The sequence below is a fragment of the Ranitomeya imitator genome, chromosome 5 (assembly GCF_032444005.1).
Source record: "Ranitomeya imitator isolate aRanImi1 chromosome 5, aRanImi1.pri, whole genome shotgun sequence".
NCBI classification, from domain to species: domain Eukaryota; kingdom Metazoa; phylum Chordata; class Amphibia; order Anura; family Dendrobatidae; genus Ranitomeya; species Ranitomeya imitator.
The window spans coordinates 680236534-680255619 of NC_091286.1; the positions used below are offsets into that span (position 1 = coordinate 680236534).

At 41.3% G+C, this 19086-nt stretch overlaps 5 non-coding genes across 5 annotated transcripts; 4 read left to right on the top strand and 1 right to left on the bottom strand.

Annotated features, from left to right (window-relative positions):
- The first annotated feature begins 553 nt into the window (after positions 1-553).
- On the top strand, positions 554-625 carry TRNAA-UGC (transfer RNA alanine (anticodon UGC)). The gene has a single exon. It is a non-coding gene; the product is annotated as a tRNA-Ala (tRNA).
- Positions 626-8692: 8067 nt separating this feature from the next.
- Positions 8693-8764, top strand: TRNAA-UGC (transfer RNA alanine (anticodon UGC)). Its single transcript has one exon. It is a non-coding gene; the product is annotated as a tRNA-Ala (tRNA).
- Positions 8765-11192: 2428 nt separating this feature from the next.
- On the bottom strand, positions 11193-11264 carry TRNAA-CGC (transfer RNA alanine (anticodon CGC)). Its single transcript has one exon. It is a non-coding gene; the product is annotated as a tRNA-Ala (tRNA).
- An 838-nt stretch (positions 11265-12102) lies between these two features.
- TRNAA-UGC (transfer RNA alanine (anticodon UGC)) lies at positions 12103-12174 on the top strand. Its single transcript has one exon. It is a non-coding gene; the product is annotated as a tRNA-Ala (tRNA).
- Positions 12175-16325: 4151 nt separating this feature from the next.
- Positions 16326-16397, top strand: TRNAA-UGC (transfer RNA alanine (anticodon UGC)). The gene has a single exon. It is a non-coding gene; the product is annotated as a tRNA-Ala (tRNA).
- Positions 16398-19086: the final 2689 nt, after the last annotated feature.

Below are 19086 nucleotides of genomic sequence, written 5' to 3' on the forward strand. Positions count from 1 at the left end.
ATGTGAATAAATAAAGTATATATGGATTCTAGACTCCCGATTCTTTAGAATCAGGCTGCCATCTAGTGATGAAATAAAAGGACTCAATCATCCAATTAATACAGTTAGATAAGCAACAGGGTATTGATAGCCACCAATGTACTTATCTATTCACTGGAGTCTCCCGTGGTGTAGATCACAAAACTACCAGAATTTCAGATGGTTCCATATAAGTAGCCGAAACCAGCTGTTGTCATATTGTCCCCAAGGAGTGCCCAACGCGTTTCCCCCCCATGGGGATGACGGGGGTTCATCAGGGGTAGTCAGCCACACACAAAAATAGAGGAGCTGTTGAGGTGTCATGTACTATGGAGGACAGAGAATGAACTTCAATCCAATATTGCAGCCAGCGGGTAAGGAAAGGGTGAATCAAAAACCCCAAAACCCCGCCTCCATGGCTGAAGATTGTTCCCTCCAAATTCAGGTGACAGTGTCCCGTTAATACAGGCAGGAAAGCCATGAGGAATCGCTACTGTGGAGTTCCAGAGGATAATCTGCATGTGTTGTCACTTCAGGGGATGTAGCTCAGTGGTAGAGCGCATGCTTTGCATGTATGAGGCCCCGGGTTCAATCCCCGGCATCTCCATCTTTTGTGATAAATAATTAGAAAAATGTCAAAATATTTAATTCACCAGTTGTATGTATGTAACACAAAAAGTTCAATCCCAAAGTTGTTTTGTTTTTTGTTTTTTTTTGCCATATTCAGTAAGTGCTAAAACTGACCTGCCATTATGATTCTCCAGGTCATTACGAGTTCATAGATATTTTTTCAATATTTAAAACTTTTCTTTGAACTTTTGGCATGCTTCAATAGCCCCCATGGGAGTCTAAAAGCTGCCACAACCCGATCGGCTCTGCTACATAGAGGCGATGATCAGATTAAAACTAAAACCTATTATTCAAGCACGCTGAAGACACTGGGCTATCACCCGAGCATGCTCCCTCATCACTGCTACTCACCTATTAATGCAGAAGTCACCGACCCTTATACACTGCTTTCACACATTCCAGCGTGTTTTTTTTGCTGCCGTTTTTCAAAAGTCAATACATTTTTGTCACAACTGCAGCAAAAAGCAAACTGACAAGAAGTTGTAACGGCAGCCTTAATAAATCGACAACTGGATGTTATCATTCCCGTGTTACAAGCCTGAGTTTAACCGTGGCATCCATTAGGTCAGGGTCACACTTGCAATAAACTCACACGAGTCTCTCGTCTCAATACCCAGCTCTGCCGCCGACACTCGGACCGGAGCGCTCAGCTGCATAGAAATACACACACTCCGGTCCGAGTGCCGGCGGCAGAGCTGGGTATTGAGACGCAAGTGTGACCCCGACCTTAGGAGGAGAAATGATAACATTATTCTTTATGCTGCCATCATTTATACACTGTTTGTTATTATTGTAAGTCCTCTGGTAGTATTATGTTGGCACTGTGTGGTAGTATGTGAGTGCTGTATGGTTATATGTGGGCTCTGTATGGTAGTATTATGTGTGCACTGTATGGTAGTATTGTGTGTGCTCTGTATGGTAGTATTATGTGTGCACTGTATGGTAGTATTGTGTGGACTGTATGGTAGTATTATGTGTGCTCTGTATGGTAGTATTGTGTGGACTGTATGGTAGTATTATGTGTGCTCTGTATGGTAGTATTATGTGTGCACTGTATGGTAGTATTGTGTGTGCTCTGTATGGTAGTATTATGTGTGCACTGTATGGTAGTATTGTGTGTGCTCTGTATGGTAGTATTGTGTGGACTGTATGGTAGTATTATGTGTGCTCTGTATGGTAGTATTATGTGTGCACTGTATGGTAGTATTGTGTGGACTGTATGGTAGTATTATGTGTGCTCTGTATGGTAGTATTATGTGTGCACTGTATGGTAGTATTATGTGTGCACTGTATGGTAGTATTGTGTGGAATCTTTATGGTAGTATTATGTGGGCTCTGTATGGTAGTATTATGTTGGCTCTGTATGGTTGTATTATGTGGGCTCTGTATTGTAGTATTGTGTGTGCTCTGTATGGTAGTATTATGTGTGCACTGTATGGTAGTATTGTGTGGACTGTATGGTAGTATTATGTGTGCTCTGTATGGTAGTATTATGTGTGCACTGTATGGTAGTATTGTGTGTGCTCTGTATGGTAGTATTATGTGTGCACTGTATGGTAGTATTGTGTGGACTGTATGGTAGTATTATGTGTGCTCTGTATGGTAGTATTATGTGTGCACTGTATGGTAGTATTGTGTGGACTGTATGGTAGTATTGTGTGGACTCTTTATGGTAGTATTATGTGGGCTCTGTATGGTAGTATTATGTTGGCTCTGTATGGTTGTATTATGTGGGCTCTGTATTGTAGTATTGTGTGTGCTCGGTATGGTAGTATTATGTGTGCACTGTATGGTAGTATTGTGTGGACTGTATGGTAGTATTATGTGTGCACTGTATGGTAGTATTGTGTGTGCTCTGTATGGTAGTATTATGTGTGCACTGTATGGTAGTATTGTGTGGACTGTATGGTAGTATTATGTGTGCTCTGTATGGTAGTATTATGTGTGCACTGTATGGTAGTATTGTGTGGACTGTATGGTAGTATTATGTGTGCTCTGTATGGTAGTATTATGTGTGCACTGTATGGTAGTATTATGTGTGCACTGTATGGTAGTATTGTGTGGAATCTTTATGGTAGTATTATGTGGGCTCTGTATGGTAGTATTATGTTGGCTCTGTATGGTTGTATTATGTGGGCTCTGTATTGTAGTATTGTGTGTGCTCTGTATGGTAGTATTATGTGTGCACTGTATGGTAGTATTGTGTGGACTGTATGGTAGTATTATGTGTGCTCTGTATGGTAGTATTATGTGTGCACTGTATGGTAGTATTGTGTGTGCTCTGTATGGTAGTATTATGTGTGCACTGTATGGTAGTATTGTGTGGACTGTATGGTAGTATTATGTGTGCTCTGTATGGTAGTATTATGTGTGCACTGTATGGTAGTATTGTGTGGACTGTATGGTAGTATTGTGTGGACTCTTTATGGTAGTATTATGTGGGCTCTGTATGGTAGTATTATGTTGGCTCTGTATGGTTGTATTATGTGGGCTCTGTATTGTAGTATTGTGTGTGCTCGGTATGGTAGTATTATGTGTGCACTGTATGGTAGTATTGTGTGGACTGTATGGTAGTATTATGTGTGCTCTGTATGGTAGTATTATGTGTGCACTGTATGGTAGTATTGTGTGTGCTCTGTATGGTAGTATTATGTGTGTACTGTGTGGTAGTATTGTGTGGACTGTATGGTAGTATTATGTGTGCTCTGTATGGTAGTATTATGTGTGCACTGTATGGTAGTATTATGTGTGCACTGTATGGTAGTATTGTGTGGACTCTTTATGGTAGTATTATGTGGGCTCTGTATGGTAGTATTATGTTGGCTCTGTATGGTTGTATTATGTGGGCTCTGTATTGTAGTATTGTGTGTGCTCTGTATGGTAGTATTATGTGTGCACTGTATGGTAGTATTGTGTGGACTGTATGGTAGTATGTGTGCTCTGTATGGTAGTATTATGTGGGCGCTATATGGTAGTATTATATGGGCTCTGTATGGTAGTGTTATGTGGGCTCTATATGGTAGTATTATGTATGCACTGTATGTTAGTATTATGTGGGCTCTATATGGTAGTATTATGTATGCACTGTATGTTAGTATTATGTGTGCTCTGTATGGTAGTATTATGTGTGCTCTGTATGGTAGTATTATGTATGCACTGTATGTTAGTATATATTAGTATTATGTGTGCTCTGCTTGCATGTTATTCATAACTACATAAGATTCTCAACAAAAGCAAATCTGTCTGATATTTAGTGCTGAGTCCGGTCTTTGTGTCACATCCAGACAGAAGATCGGTGACTCTCCGCACAATCAGATTTCTGTGCTCTCAATTCTGAGCAGGATCTATGATGAGAATCTGACTGTGAATCTACTATAATAGATCTTCACACAATTATTTTCCTTTCCATAATTATGCAGCATAAATAACAGCATCTTCCAATAGTCCGGACTATCAGGGACGAGGAGAAACAACTTGTCTCTAATTCTTTATTATTTGTTTAGGAGGTGATTTTATTTTTGCCATTTTTTGCATCTTTTTTTTTTTTTTAAACAAATTTGAAAAAAAAAAAATACAATTCTCTTTTTCCCATATTTTTGAAGGGATTGTTCACTAATGGACGACACTTTTCGATTCTAGCAATCAAATAGGCAGAAAGCAGACATCCCTCCCGGATTGGAACATCTCTGAGCGCTGCGCCCCCTGACAGTCCCGTGTCGTTGCTTATGTCCCCTGATGGTCGCAGTCAATCAGCGGCGGCTGGAAGGCGGCGTCTCTCCTGATCCCGTAGGTCAGTAACCTTTCTTCTTATATTGGGGCGCTCTACAGCAATGTACAGCAGTGATCACTCCCTTTAGAAGAAAATTGAAAGAATTTATCCATAAAAAGATTAGCCTTTTCCAGAAAAGCCCAAAATATTGAAAAATGATGTGCTTTATCCGAGATGGTAAAGGCCCGAAAAAATGAAAATAACAATTACTTAAAGAATTAGTCTCAAGTTCCCGATCTTCATGAGCACACGGCTCCTCGGCCTCCTTTTTGTCAGGGGGGCGCGCGCCTAAGAATTCGGGAAGGCAGCTTGGCTGAGCTTCTGTTCCCAGCTGCGCTCTTTATAATGCTGCAGACACAGGCAGTTTTAACTCTGCAGCACTGGAAGATCACAGGACCAGAGCAGCACTTACAAGCTGGACAGCAAAGAGCTCGTAAGTGCTGCTCTCATTTCTTTGTGTGATGTCTTTTACATACAGTAGATGCATCTATGGTTTATGCACAGGGCTGAGGCATCTATACAGGGGACGTAGCTTACAAGTATGAGGCAATCCCCGGCATGTGCACGTTTTTTTAAGTAATGAGAAATAATTCCAAATATTCAGAAATCGGGTAAATGTGCAGGAATTTACTTTGGCCTCTGTTCTTTCCCTCTACATTATTCTATCAGATCCCTCATAGGCGACAGGTTAGTGCTCTGCAGTACATAAGTAGTACTGTGCGTTATCAATGCAGTCACAGGATCACATGTTCGTCCCTGTGAAAAATTATTTTAAAAAAACTAGTTTTCTAGTGTTAAAGAAAAAAAAAATCACAAAATCATTTTTAGACTAAAAACGGTTTATCTAATATATAAAGCTGAATGTGTGTGTGTCTGTGTATGTCCGGGATTGGCATCTGCACCGTCGCAGCTACAGCCACAAAATTTTGCACAGTCACACGTCTGGACCCTGAGAGCGTCATAGGCTATATTGTGAGGTGAAATTTTAACTCCGCGCTTTCCAATTCACCAAACTATTTTGCCCCTATCTACATAATGGGGGAAAAATGAAAGGAAAAGTGTAGGAGGCAAATTGACAGCTGCCAGATGTGAACAAGGGGGACTTAAAGAGTGAGAGTGATGGCGCCAAAGAGTATATACCGTACAGTTGCTAAGGTGGGGCCCCGACATGGGATACTCACCACACACGGGGATATGAACACACACAAAATGCGCCACACACTACCACGTGCTTGAACACATATTACCCTCAGCACACATTTCACCACACATACACCAACCTCGCCACATAAAAGTCGAAACACAAAAGTCACCGCTCAAAACTCGCCACGCGCAAAACTCGCCACATGCAAAACTAGGCTCACGCAAAACTCGCCACACGTGCAAAACTCACCTCATGGAAAACTCGCCACACGCAAAACTTTCACACGCGGAAAAATTGCCACATGCACAAAAGTTGCAACAAATGCAAAAGTTGCCTCACACAAAACTTGCACATACTCATAAGGCACCACACATAAAACTCGCCACACGCAAAACTCGCCATGCGCAAAACTTGCTGCACACAACTTGCTACACTAACCTGTCACATGCAACTCGACACACAAAAAGTTGCTACACGCATGTCGCCACACAAAACTCATCTCACAAAAGTCGCTACATGCATGTCGCCACACACAACTCAACACACACAACTTGACACATGAAACTCGCTCTAAAACACACACAAGTCTGGTATTATCCTTCAAAAATAAAAATCTGATTAATAAGCAGACAAACTACAAGAGCAACACATGTACCATATAGGAAATACAGCAGCTGTCAGTCACATGACCTGTCTATTATGTGTATGTGTGAGCTAATATATACTGCCGGGGGGATGGCTTCCTGTTGGCTGGGGATTTATCAGGCTGCCAATTTAGCTTACAAATACTGAGGTAAAAATACTGACCAAATAACGTGTGAACGCGGTCTAATACAGGAGGAGATGACACACAGGTATATACTATATACAGGGGAGATGACATACAGGTACATACTATATACAGGAGGAGATGACATACAGGTATATACTATATACAGGAGAGATGACATACAGGCACATATATATACAGGAGGAGATGACCTACAGGTATATACTATATACAGAGGAGATGACACACAGGTATATACTATATACAGGAGAAATGACAAACAGGTATATACTATATACAGGAGGAGATGACACAGGTATATACTATATACAGGGGAGATGACACAGGTATATACTATATACAAGAGAGATGACACACAGGTATATACAGGAGGAGATGACACAGGTATATACTATATACAGGAGGAGATGACACACAGGTATATACTATATACAGGAGCAGATGACACACAGGTATATACTATATACAGGAGCAGATGACACACAGGTATATACTATATACAGGAGGAGATGACTTGCAGGTATATACTATATACAGGAGAGATGACACACAGGTATATACTATATACAGGAGGAGATGACACACAGGTATATACTATATACAGGAGGAGATGACACACAGGTATATACTATATACAGGAGCAAATGACACAGGTATATACTATATACAGGAGCAGATGACACACAGGTATATACTATATACAGGAGGAGATAACTTGCAGGTATATACTATATACAGGAGGAGATGACACACGTATATACTATATACAGGAGGAGATGACATACAGGTATATACTATATACAGGAGGAGATGACACAGGTATATACTATATAAATGAGGAGATGACATAAAGCAGGTATATACTATATACAGGGAAGAAGACATACAGGCATATACTATATACAGGAGATGATATACAGGTATATACTATATATAGGAGGAGATGACAGATAGGTATATCGTATATACAGAAGAGAGGACATACAGGTATATAATATATACAGGAGGAGATGACACATGGGTATATACAATATACAGGAGGAGATGACATAGGGCAGGTATATACTATTTACAGGGGAGATGACATACAGGTATATACTATATACAGGAGATGACATACAGGTATATACTATATATAGGAGGAGATGACATACAGGTGTATACTATATACAGAAGAGATGACATACAGGTATATACTATATACAGGAGGAGATGACACGTATATACAATATACAGGAGGAGATGACATACAACAGGTATATACAATATACAGGAGGAGATGGCATACAGGTATATAATATATACAAGAGAAGACATACAGGTGTATACTATATATAAGGGAGATGACAAACATGTATATACTGAGGTGAAAATGAGGGGTGTGAGGTGAAAATGAAAAGGTGTGAGTGCAAAATGAGAGGAGTGAGGGAAAATAGTGGAGTGATCGAAAAATGGCAGATGTAAGGCCGAAATGACAAGTGTTAGGGGGGAATGAGAGGAGTGAGGGGGAAAATAAGAAGAGTGAGGAGGAAAATGAGAGGCATGATGGGAAAATGAGAGAAGTGAGGTGCTATAACTAACCACAGATATTTACTATGCCCAGGCAACGCCGGGCTCTTCAGCTAGTTTGTAAATAAAAACCACATATTTGGTATTGCCGCATTCATCATAACCCGCACTGTGAAACTGTGTAATGTTCATCCTCTATGTGCCGATTGCAATCTGGGATAGATCACATCATTTTCCAATATTTTGGGCTTTTCTGGAAAAGGCAAATCTTTGTATGGAAGAATTCTTTTAATTTTCTTATATTTAAAGGGAGTGATCACTGCTGTACATTGCTGTAGAGCGCCCCAATATAAGAAGAAAGGTTACTGACCTACGGGATCAGGAGAGACGCCGCCTTCCAGCCGCCGCTGATTGACTGCGACCATCAGGGGACATAAGCGACGACACGGGACTGTCAGGGGGCGCAGCGCTCGGATATGTTCCCATCCGGTAGAGAAGTGTTGTCTGCTTTCTGCCTATTTGATTGAGACAATCAGAAAGTGTCGTCAATCCCTTTAAAAATATGGAAAAATGAGAACTATAATTTTTATTTCAAACCTCCTTAAAGAAATGCAAAAAATGTCAAAAATAAAATCATCTAAACAATTAATAAAGAATTAGAGACAAGTAGTTTCTCCTCGTCCCTGATAGTCCGGACTATTGGAAGATAATGTTATTTATGCTGCAGAATTATGGAAAGGAGACATCATTGTGAGAAGATCTATTATAGAAGATTCAGATTCTCGTCATGGATCCTGCTCAGAATTGAGAGCACAAGTCCTCAGTGTGTACAGGGGATGTAGCTCAGTGGTAGAGCGCATGCTTTGCATGTATGAGGCCCCGGGTTCAATCCCCGACATCTCCATGTTTTGTGATTAATTACTACATAACTTCCAAATATTCGTAAATCTGATAAATGTGCGGAGAGTCGCCGATCTTCTGTCTGGATGTGACACAAAGACCGGACTCAGCACTAAATATCAGACAGATTTGCTTTTGTTGAGAATCTTATGTAGACTGTCGGACGCCAGGGGGCGCTGTAATCAGCACTATACATGTACAGAGCGGCATCGATAAAGACTACAGAGGAGCAAATCGTATTTGTGGCCCCTGCTCCAGAGACCTCGTCAGTTACTCTGAGGCTGTGAAATGATAGCCCCCGAACCTCCCCCTACCTGCCGCTGTTCCCAGATTAGTAGAATCGGCACAACAATATCAAAGATGCATATCTGATGCTGACAGGTGGAAGGATGTGCCCATAACAGCAGTATTATGTGAGCTCTCTCTGGTAGTGTTATGTGGGCTCTGTATGGTAGTATTATGTGGGCTCTGTATGGTAGTATTATGTGGGCTCTGTCTGGTAGTATTATGTGGGTTCTGTATGGTAGTATTATGTGAGCTCTGTCTGGTAGTATTATGTGGGCTCTGTCTTGTAGTATTATGTGGGCTCTGTATGGTAGTATTATGTGAGCTCTGTCTGGTAGTATTATGTGGTCTCTGTCTGGTAGTATTATGTGGGCTCTGTATGGTAGTATTATGTGGGCTCTGTATGGTAGTATTATGTGGGCTCTGTATGGTAGTATTATGTGGTCTCTGTCTGGTAGTATTATGTGGGCTCTGTATGGTAGTATTATGTGGGCTCTGTATGGCAGTATTATGTGTGCTCTGTATGGTAGTTGTTATGACCTGGTGGTTAAGAGACCACACTGATATGACCTGGTGGCTAAAACGCAACATGGAGCGAGCTCTGAGAAGGTGTTTATCTCTTCTGACCGCAGTCCCTAATCCTAACAACAACACTAGAAATAGCCTTGGGAAGTTCCTGACTCTCCCTAGACACCTCTTCACAGCCTAAGAAATAACTACCCCTAAAGAAGGAAATAGAAAGCTATCTTGCCTCAGAGAAAACCCCCAAAAGGAAAGATAGCCCCCCACAAATATTGACTGTGAATGGAGAGGGAAATGGCGTACATAGAAATGAAAACAGAATTCAGAAAAGGAGGCCAATACTAAACTAGATAGACAGAGAGAAAAGGATACTGTGCGGTCAGTATAAAAAACTACAAAATCCACGCAGAGTTTACAAAAATGAACTCCACACCGACTCACGGTGTGGAGGGGCAAATCTGCTTTCCCAGAGTTTCCAGCTAGCCTGAATAAGACATAGTGACAAGCTGGACAAAAAGAGACATATTTGCAAAGCAATAGAGTCCAAACAAATGGACAAACAAAAACTAGCAAAAACTTATCTTTTGCAGACAAGGACTGGCCATATGAAAATTCCAAGGAGAGAACCAAATCCAACCAAGAACATTGACAGCAGGCATGGACTAAAGCCCAGAGCAGGTTTAAATAACAAACCCAGGCAAGGCGATTAGTGAAGGCAGCTGCTACAGCTACCTAACGGAGCAGCAGTTCCACTCGAAACCACCAGAGGGAGCCCAAGGGCAGAATTCACAAAAATACCATCAGCAATCACAGGAGGGAGCTCCAGAACGGAATTCACAACAGGTAGTATTATGTGGGCTCTGTGTGGTAGTATTATATGGGCTCTGTCTGGTAGTATTATGTGGGCTCTGTATGGTAGTATTATGTGAGCTCTGTCTGGTAGTATTATGTGGTCTCTGTCTGGTAGTATTATGTGGGCTCTGTATGGTAGTATTATGTGGGCTCTGTCTGGTAGTGTTATGTGGGCTCTGTCTGGTAGTATTATGTGGGCTCTGTATGGTAGTATGTGAGCTCTGTCTGGTAGTATTATGTGGTCTCTGGTAGTATTATGTGGGCTCTGTCTAGTAGTATTATGTGGTCTCTGTATGGTAGTATTATGTGGGCACTGTATGGTAGTATTATGTGGGCTCTGTATGGTAGTATTATGTGGGCTCTGTATGGTAGTATTATGCGGGCTCTGTATGGTAGTATTATGCGGGCTCTATATGATAGCATTATGTGGGCTCTGCCTGGCAGTATTATGTGTGCTCTGTATGGTAGTATTGTATGGGCTCTGTATGGTAGTATTGTATGGGCTCTGTATGGTAGTATTATGTGTGCACTGTATGGTAGTGTTATGTGGGCTCTGTATGGTAGTATTATGTGTGCTCTGTATGGTAGTATTATATGGGCTCTGCTTGCATCTTATGTATGTCTACATAAGATTCTCAACAAAAGCAAATCTGTCTGATATTTAGTGCTGAGTCAGGTCTTTGTGTCACATCCAGACAGAAGATCGGTGAATCTCCGCACATTTATCAGATTTCTGAATATTTGGAAGTTATCTAATTATTTATCACAAAACATGGAGATGCCGGGGATTGAACCCGGGGCTTCATACATGCGAAGCATGCGCTCTACCACTGAGCTACATCCCCTGATGTGACAATACATTGTATGGCAGTATTATGTGGGATGTGTTTGTGCTTTTAGTATTATATGTGCACTTTATGGTACTATTATGGGTGCTCTTATTGTGAAGATTTATAAACACCTCCACCTGTATGAGGCCCCGGGTTCAATCCCTGGCATCTCCATGTTTTGTAATAATTGACTTATTTCACTTAAAATTGCTGTAGTAAACTACACATACTTGTCTGGATGGAATACAGCGATTCAATTACATGACAAAAATATCAATCTCTTATTGTATCTTTCACCTATAACGTTTTTGTTGGATGTTATACACATAATAGACACTAGGTGGCGGTCTATACAAACAGAAAAATATCAGTGGACGGTTTATAAGTTTTGTGTGAGCAAATCAGATACTGATTCTGTCTGAGCCTCATTCTAAGGCCGGGGTCACACTTGCAAGTGTAATGTGAGAAACTCGCAGCAATACCCGGCACCAGGGCCAGCTTTAGACAAAATGGGGCCCTGGGCAAAATTCAAAGTGGGGTCCCCAATCCTGAAATATTCCACCAACAACACTGTTAAGCCCCTTCATATCTCCATATAAAACACATACGTGTTACACCGATATCGGGGTCACCAGAGTTTTCATTGTGCCGTCCATGTGCCATCCGAGGTTTCCAGGTATGGATACTGGAAATGAAATTGCAAATCTGCACATATACTTTCCATGTGAAACACGGACGGCACACGTATGGCACACGGGCGGCACAAGGACGGCAAACGGATGTACTATAGTAGATTCATATTCTCATCATGGATCCTGCTCAGATTTGAGAGCACAAGTCCTCAGTGTGTACAGGGGATGTAGCTCAGTGGTAGAGCGCATGCTTTGCATGTATGAGGCCCCGGGTTCGATCCCCGGCATCTCCATGTTTTGTGATTAATAACCAGATAAATTCCAAATATTCGTGAATCATAAATGTGCGGAGAGTCACTGATCTTTCTGTCTGGATGTGACACAAAGATCGGACTCAGCACTAAATATCAGACAGATTTGCTTTTGTTGAGAATCTTCTGTAGACTGTCGGACACCAGGGGGCGCTGTAATCAGCACTATACGTGTACAGAGCGGCATCAATAAAGACTACAAAGGGGCAAATCGTATTTGTGGCCCCTGCTCCAGAGACCTCGTCAGTTACGCTGAGGCTGTGAAATGAAAGACCCCGAACCTCCCCCTACCTGCCGCTGTTCCAAGATTTGTAGGCTCGGCACATATGCAAATTGCCTATTCAGAGAAAAAGAGGACTTGAACTCTATAGCGCCACCTGTTGGAAGTAGAGATCCTACAAGTCACAATCAACGCTCGGCATAGCGTTTTCAAAGATGCATATCTGATGATGGCAGGTGGAAGGAGGTTCCCATAATAGCAGTATTATATGTGCTCTGTATAGTAGTAATATGTGGAATCTGTATTGTAGTATTATGTGGGCTCTGTATGGTAGTATTATGTTGGCTCTGTATGGTAGTGTTATGTGGGCTCTGTATGGTAGTATTATGTGGAATCTGTATTGTAGTATTATGTGGGCTCTGTATGGTAGTATTATGTTGGCTCTGTATGGTAGTATTATGTGGGCTCTCTATGGTAGTATTATGTTGGCTCTGTATGGTAGTGTTATGTGGGCTCTGTATGGTAGTATTATGTTGGCTCTGTATGGTAGTATGTGGAATCTGTATTGTAGTATTATGTGGGCTCTGTATGGTAGTATTATGTGGGCTCTGTATGGTAGTATTATGTTGGCTCTGTATGGTAGTATGTTGGCTCTGTATGGTAGTGTTATGTGGGCTCTGTATGGTAGTATTATGTGGGCTCTGTATGGTAGTGTTATGTGGGCTCTGTATGGTAGTATTATGTGGGCTCTGTATGGTAGTATTATGTGTGCACTGTATGGTAGTATTATGTTGGCTCTGTATGGTAGTATTATGTTGGCTCTGTATGGTAGTGTTATGTGGGCTCTGTATGGTAGTATTATGTGGGCTCTGTATGGTAGTGTTATGTGGGCTCTGTATGGTAGTATTATGTGGGCTCTGTATGGTAGTATTATGTGTGCACTGTATGGTAGTATTATGTGGGCTCTGTATGGTAGTGTTATGTGGGCTCTGTATGGTAGTATTATGTGGGTGTTGTTTGGTAGTATTATGTGTGCTCTGTATGGTAGTATTATGTGTGCTCTGTATGGTAGTATTATGTGTGCACTGTATGGTAGTATTATGTGTGCTCTCTATGGTAGTATTATGTGGAATCTGTATTGTAGTATTATGTGGGCTATGTATGGTAGTATTATGAGTGGACTGTACGGTACAGGTCAACAAAAAAAAAAATTTTTTCTGGTGTCCAAAATATTTTAATGAATTTGGGGTATTTTTGGGGTGCTGATTCTGAATATGCTATCAGTTTTACCAGATTGGCTCAAGTTTTTGAGATTTTTGGTATCTTATTTATAGCACTTGTTGGTAAATGCGACGCATCATCTCATTAATTTCTTTGGATTAGTACTTGAACTGAGCAGTTCTCAATATAGTTTTGTGTTAATTAGTGTTCTAAAAGTTTGTTCATAGCTTGATTTTTGCACTAACTTTATGTTGTTGTCTGTTTTCCAGTGAAAAGCATGAACTCATCAAGAAGAAGTTGTCTTAACGATCCAGAGAGCCCCTGTGTGCTCAAACTTTGAAGCTCTCCCACAAGTGATCCCATTTTGGAAACTAGACCCCCCAAGGAGCTTGTCTAGATGCATAGTCAGCACTTTGAACCCCCAGGTGCTTCACAAATTGATCCGTAAAAATGAAAAAGTACTTTTTTTCACAAAAAATATATTTTAGCCTCAATTTTTTCATTTTCACATGGGCAACAGAATAAAATGGATCCTAAAATGTGTTGGGCAATTTCTCCTGAGTACAACGATACCTCATATGTGGTCACAAACCACTGTTTGTGCACACGGCAAGGCTCCATTTTCGTAATAATTCGATACATGCTTTGCACACTATGTGTGGTGCCCAAAACTTGTCTTGGTCCCCAAGCATAACCCCAAAATAGGCAAAATACACTTTTTTTACGAAGTCTCTTATGTTTCTTCTATGTTTTGGCAGTGTGTATTCACCACAAATGTAACAGAATGAGTCTGGATCGTTAAGACAACTTCTTCTTGATGAGTTCATGCTTTTCACTGGAAAACAGACAACAACATAAAGTTAGTGCAAAAATCAAGCTATGAACAAACTTTTAGAACACTAATTAACACAAAACTATATTGAGAACTGCTCAGTTCAAGTACTAATCCAAAGAAATTAATGAGATGATGCGTCGCATTTACCAACAAGTGCTATAAATAAGATACCAAAAATCTCAAAAACTTGAGCCAATCTGGCAAAACTGATAGCATATTCAGAATCGGCACCCCAAAAATACCCTAAATTCGATGAAATATCTTTGGCACCAAAAATGCTGTTGACCAGTGTTATGTGTGCACTGTATGGTAGTATTATGTGTGCTCTCTATGGTAGTATTATGTGGACTCTGTATGGTATTAATATGTGGGCTCTGTATGGTAGTATTATGTGGGCTCTGTATGGTAGTATTATGTGGGCTCTGTATGGTAGTATTATGTGGGCTCTGTATGGTAGTATTATGTGGGCTCTGTATGGTAGTATTATGTGGGCTCTGTATGGTAGTATTATGTGGGCTCTGTATGGTAGTATTATGTGTGCTCTGTATGGTAGTATTATGTGGGCTCTGTATGGTAGTGTTATGTGGGCTCTGTATGGTAGTGTTATGTGGGCTCTGTATGGTAGTATTATGTGGGCCCTGTATGGTAGTATTATGTGGGCTCTGTATGGCAGTATTATGTGGGCTCTGTATGGTAGTATTATGTGGGCTCTGTATGGTAGTGTTATGTGGGCTCTGTATGGTAGTATTATGTGTGCTCTGTATGGTAGTATTATGTGGGCTCTGTATGGTAGTATTATGTGGGCTCTGTATGGTAGTGTTATGTGGGCTCTGTATGGTAGTGTTATGTGGGCTCTGTATGACAGCATTATGTGAGTTCTTTATAGTAGTAATTTTATTGCAGTGCTATATGGACATTGCATTGCGCTTTATATGGCAGCATTGTTTGTGATAATACGGTGATATTCATATTACAGATTTTCTTTTTATTAATCTACTACTCTCATAACGCGGCCAAATAGCGGGAACATTGATAAATGTCACATAGTTGAATACCTCCATCTATAATTTGAGAGGCACAATAGCGGTGCACCCATCATGTGTTGTCATTTCAGGGGATGTAGCTCAGTGGTAGAGCGCATGCTTTGCATGTATGAGGCGCCGGGCTCAATCTCCGGCATCTCCATGTTTTGTAATAATTGACTTATTTCACTTAAAATAGCTCTGGTTTAACACATACTTGTCGGGATGGATTACAGTGATTCAATTATCTGACAAAAATATCAATCTCTTTTTGTATCTTTCATCCACTTTTTTGGGATGTTATACACATAATGAACACTAGGTGGCGGTCTAAACAAACACAAAAATATCAATGGACGGTTCATAAGTTTTGTGTGAGCAAATCAGATACTGATTCTGTCTGAGCCTCATTCTAAGGCCGGGGTCACACTTGCGAGTGTAATACGAGAAACTCGCAGCAATACCCGGCACCAGGGCCAGCTTTAGACAAAATGGGGCCCTGGGCAAAATTCAAAGTGAGGTCCCCAATCCTGAAATATTCCACCAACAACACTGTAAGGCCCCTTCACATCTCCATATAAAACATGTATGTGTTACACCAATATCGGGGTCACCAGGGTTTTCATTGCGTCGTCCATGTGCCATCCGAGGTTTCTAGGTATGGGTACTGGAAATGAAATTACAAATCTTCTCATATACTTTCCATATGAAACACGGACGGCACACGGATGGCACATGGACGGCACACGGACGGCACACGGACGTATTATAGAAGATTCAGATTCTCGTCATGGATCCTGCTCAGAATTGAGAGCACAAGTCCTCAGTGTGTACAGGGGATGTAGCTCAGTGGTAGAGCGCATGCTTTGCATGTATGAGGCCCCGGGTTCAATCCCCGGCATCTCCATGTTTTGTGATTAATAACCAGATAACTTCCAAATATTCGTAAATCTGATAAATGTGCGGAGAGTCACCGATCTTCTGTCTGGATGTGACACAAAGACCGGACTCAGCACTAAATATCAGACAGATTTGCTTTTGTTGAGAATCTTATGTAGACTGTCGGACGCCAGGGGGCGCTATACATGTACAGAGCGGCATCGATAAAGACTACAGAGGAGCAAATCGTATTTGTGGCCCCTGCTCCAGAGACCTCGTCAGTTACTGTGAGGCTGTGAAATGATAGACCCCGAACCTCCCCCTACCTGCCGCTGTTCCCATATTTTAGAATCGGCACAACGATATCAAAGATGCATATCTAATGCTCACAGGTGGAAGGATGTGCCCATAACAGCAGTATTATGTGGGCTCTGTCTGGTAGTATTATGTGGGCTCTGTCTGGTAGTATTATGTGGGCTCTATGGTAGTGTTATGTGGGCTCTATGGTAGTGTTATGTGGGCTCTGTCTGGTAGTATTTTGTGGGCTCTGCATGGTGGTATTATGTGGGCTCTGTCTGGTAGTATTATGTGGGCTCTGTCTGGTAGTATTATGTGGGCTCTATGGTAGTGTTATGTGGGCTCTATGGTAGTGTTATGTGGGCTCTGTCTGGTAGTATTTTGTGGGCTCTGCATGGTGGTATTATGTGGGCTCTGTCTGGTAGTATTATGTGGGCTCTGTGTGGTAGTATTATATGGACTCTGTATGGTAGTATTATGTGTGCACTGTATGGTATTATTATGTGTGCTCTGTATGGTAGTATTATGTGGGCTCTGTATGGTAGTATTATGTTGGCTCTCTATGGTAGTATTTAGGGTTGAGCGAAACGGGTTGGCCATTTTCAGAAGTCGCCGACTTTTGGCAAATTCGGGTTTCATGAAACCTGACCCGACCCCTGTGTGGGGTCGGCCATGAGGTCGGCGATCTTCTGAATCTGGTATCGGAATTCCGATACCGAGTTCCGATATGTTATGTTAATATCGGAAATCGGTATCGGAATCCATATTTAAGTGTAAAATAAAGAATTAAAATAAAAAATATTGCTATACTTACCCTCTGACGCGCCCTGGTACTAACCGGCAGCCTTCCTTCCTTAGAATCAGCGTGTGAAAGACCTTAGATGACGTCGCGGCTTGTGATTGGTCGCGCGACCGCCCATGTGACCGCTCACACGACCAATCACAAGCCGCGACGTCACCGAAGGTCCTTCAAGCGCTGATTCTTAGGAAGGAAGGCTGCCGGTTAGTACCAGGGCGCGTCAGAGGGTGAGTATAGCAATATTTTTCATTTTAATTCTTTATTTTACACTTAAATATGGATCCCAGGGCCTGAAGGAGAGTTTCCTCTCCTTCAGACCCTGGGAACCATTAGAAACCCAATGCACTGCATTGGGTTTCGTGTTTCGGCCGACCCCGACTTTTCTATAGGATCGGCCGATTTCACTCGACCCAACTTTTGAGAAAGTCGGGTTTCGTGAAACTCGACCTGATCCTATAAAAGTAAAAGTCGCCCAACCCTAGTAGTATTATGTGGAATCTGTATTGTAGTATTATGTGGGCTCTGTATTGTAGTATTATGTTGGCTCTGTATGATATTGTTATGTGGGCTCTGTATGGTAGTATTATGTGGGTGCTGTTTGGTAGTATTATGTGTGCTCTGTATGGTAGTATTATGTGTGCACTGTATGGTAGTATTATGTGTGCTCTGTATGGTAGTATTATGTGTGCACTGTATGGTAGTATTATGTGTGCTCTCTATGGTAGTATTATGTGGAATCTGTATTGTAGTATTATGTGGGCTCTGTATGGTAGTATTATGAGTGGACTGTATGGTAGTATGTGGGCTCTGTATGGTAGTATTATGTGGGTCTGTATGGTAGTATTATGTGGGCTCTGCGTGGTAGTATTATGTGTGCTCTGTATGGTAGTATTATGTGTGCACTGTATGGTAGTATTATGTGTGCTCTGTATGGTAGTATGTGTGCACTGTATGGTAGTATTATGTGCTCTCTATGGTAGTATTATGTGGAATCTGTATTGTAGTATTATGTGGGCTCTGTATGGTAGCATTATGAGTGGACTGTATGGTAGTATTATGTGTGCACTGTATGGTAGTATTATGTGTGCACTGTATGGTAGTATTATGTGTGCTCTGTATGGTAGTATTATGTGTGCACTGAATAGTAGTATTATGTGTGCTCTGTATGGTAGTATTATGTGTGCACTGTATGGTAGTATTATGTGTGCTCTGTATGGTAGTATTATCTGTGCATTGTATGGTAGTATTTTGTGTGCTCTCTATGGTAGCATTATGTGGAATCTGTATTGTAGTATTATGTGGGCTCTGTATGGTAGTATTATGAGTGGACTGTATGGTAGTATTATGTGGGCTCTGTATGGTAGTATTACGTGGGTCTGTATGGTAGTATTATGTGGGCTCTGCGTGGTAGTATTATGTGGGCTCTGTATGGTAGTATTATGTGTGCTCTGTATGGTAGTATTATGTGTGCACTGTATGGTAGTATTATGTGTGCTCTGTATGGTAGTATGTGTCCACTGGATGGTAGTATTATGTGCTCTCTATGGTAGTATTATGTGGAATCTGCATTGCAGTATTATGTGGGCTCTGTATGGTAGTATTATGAGTGGACTGTATGGTA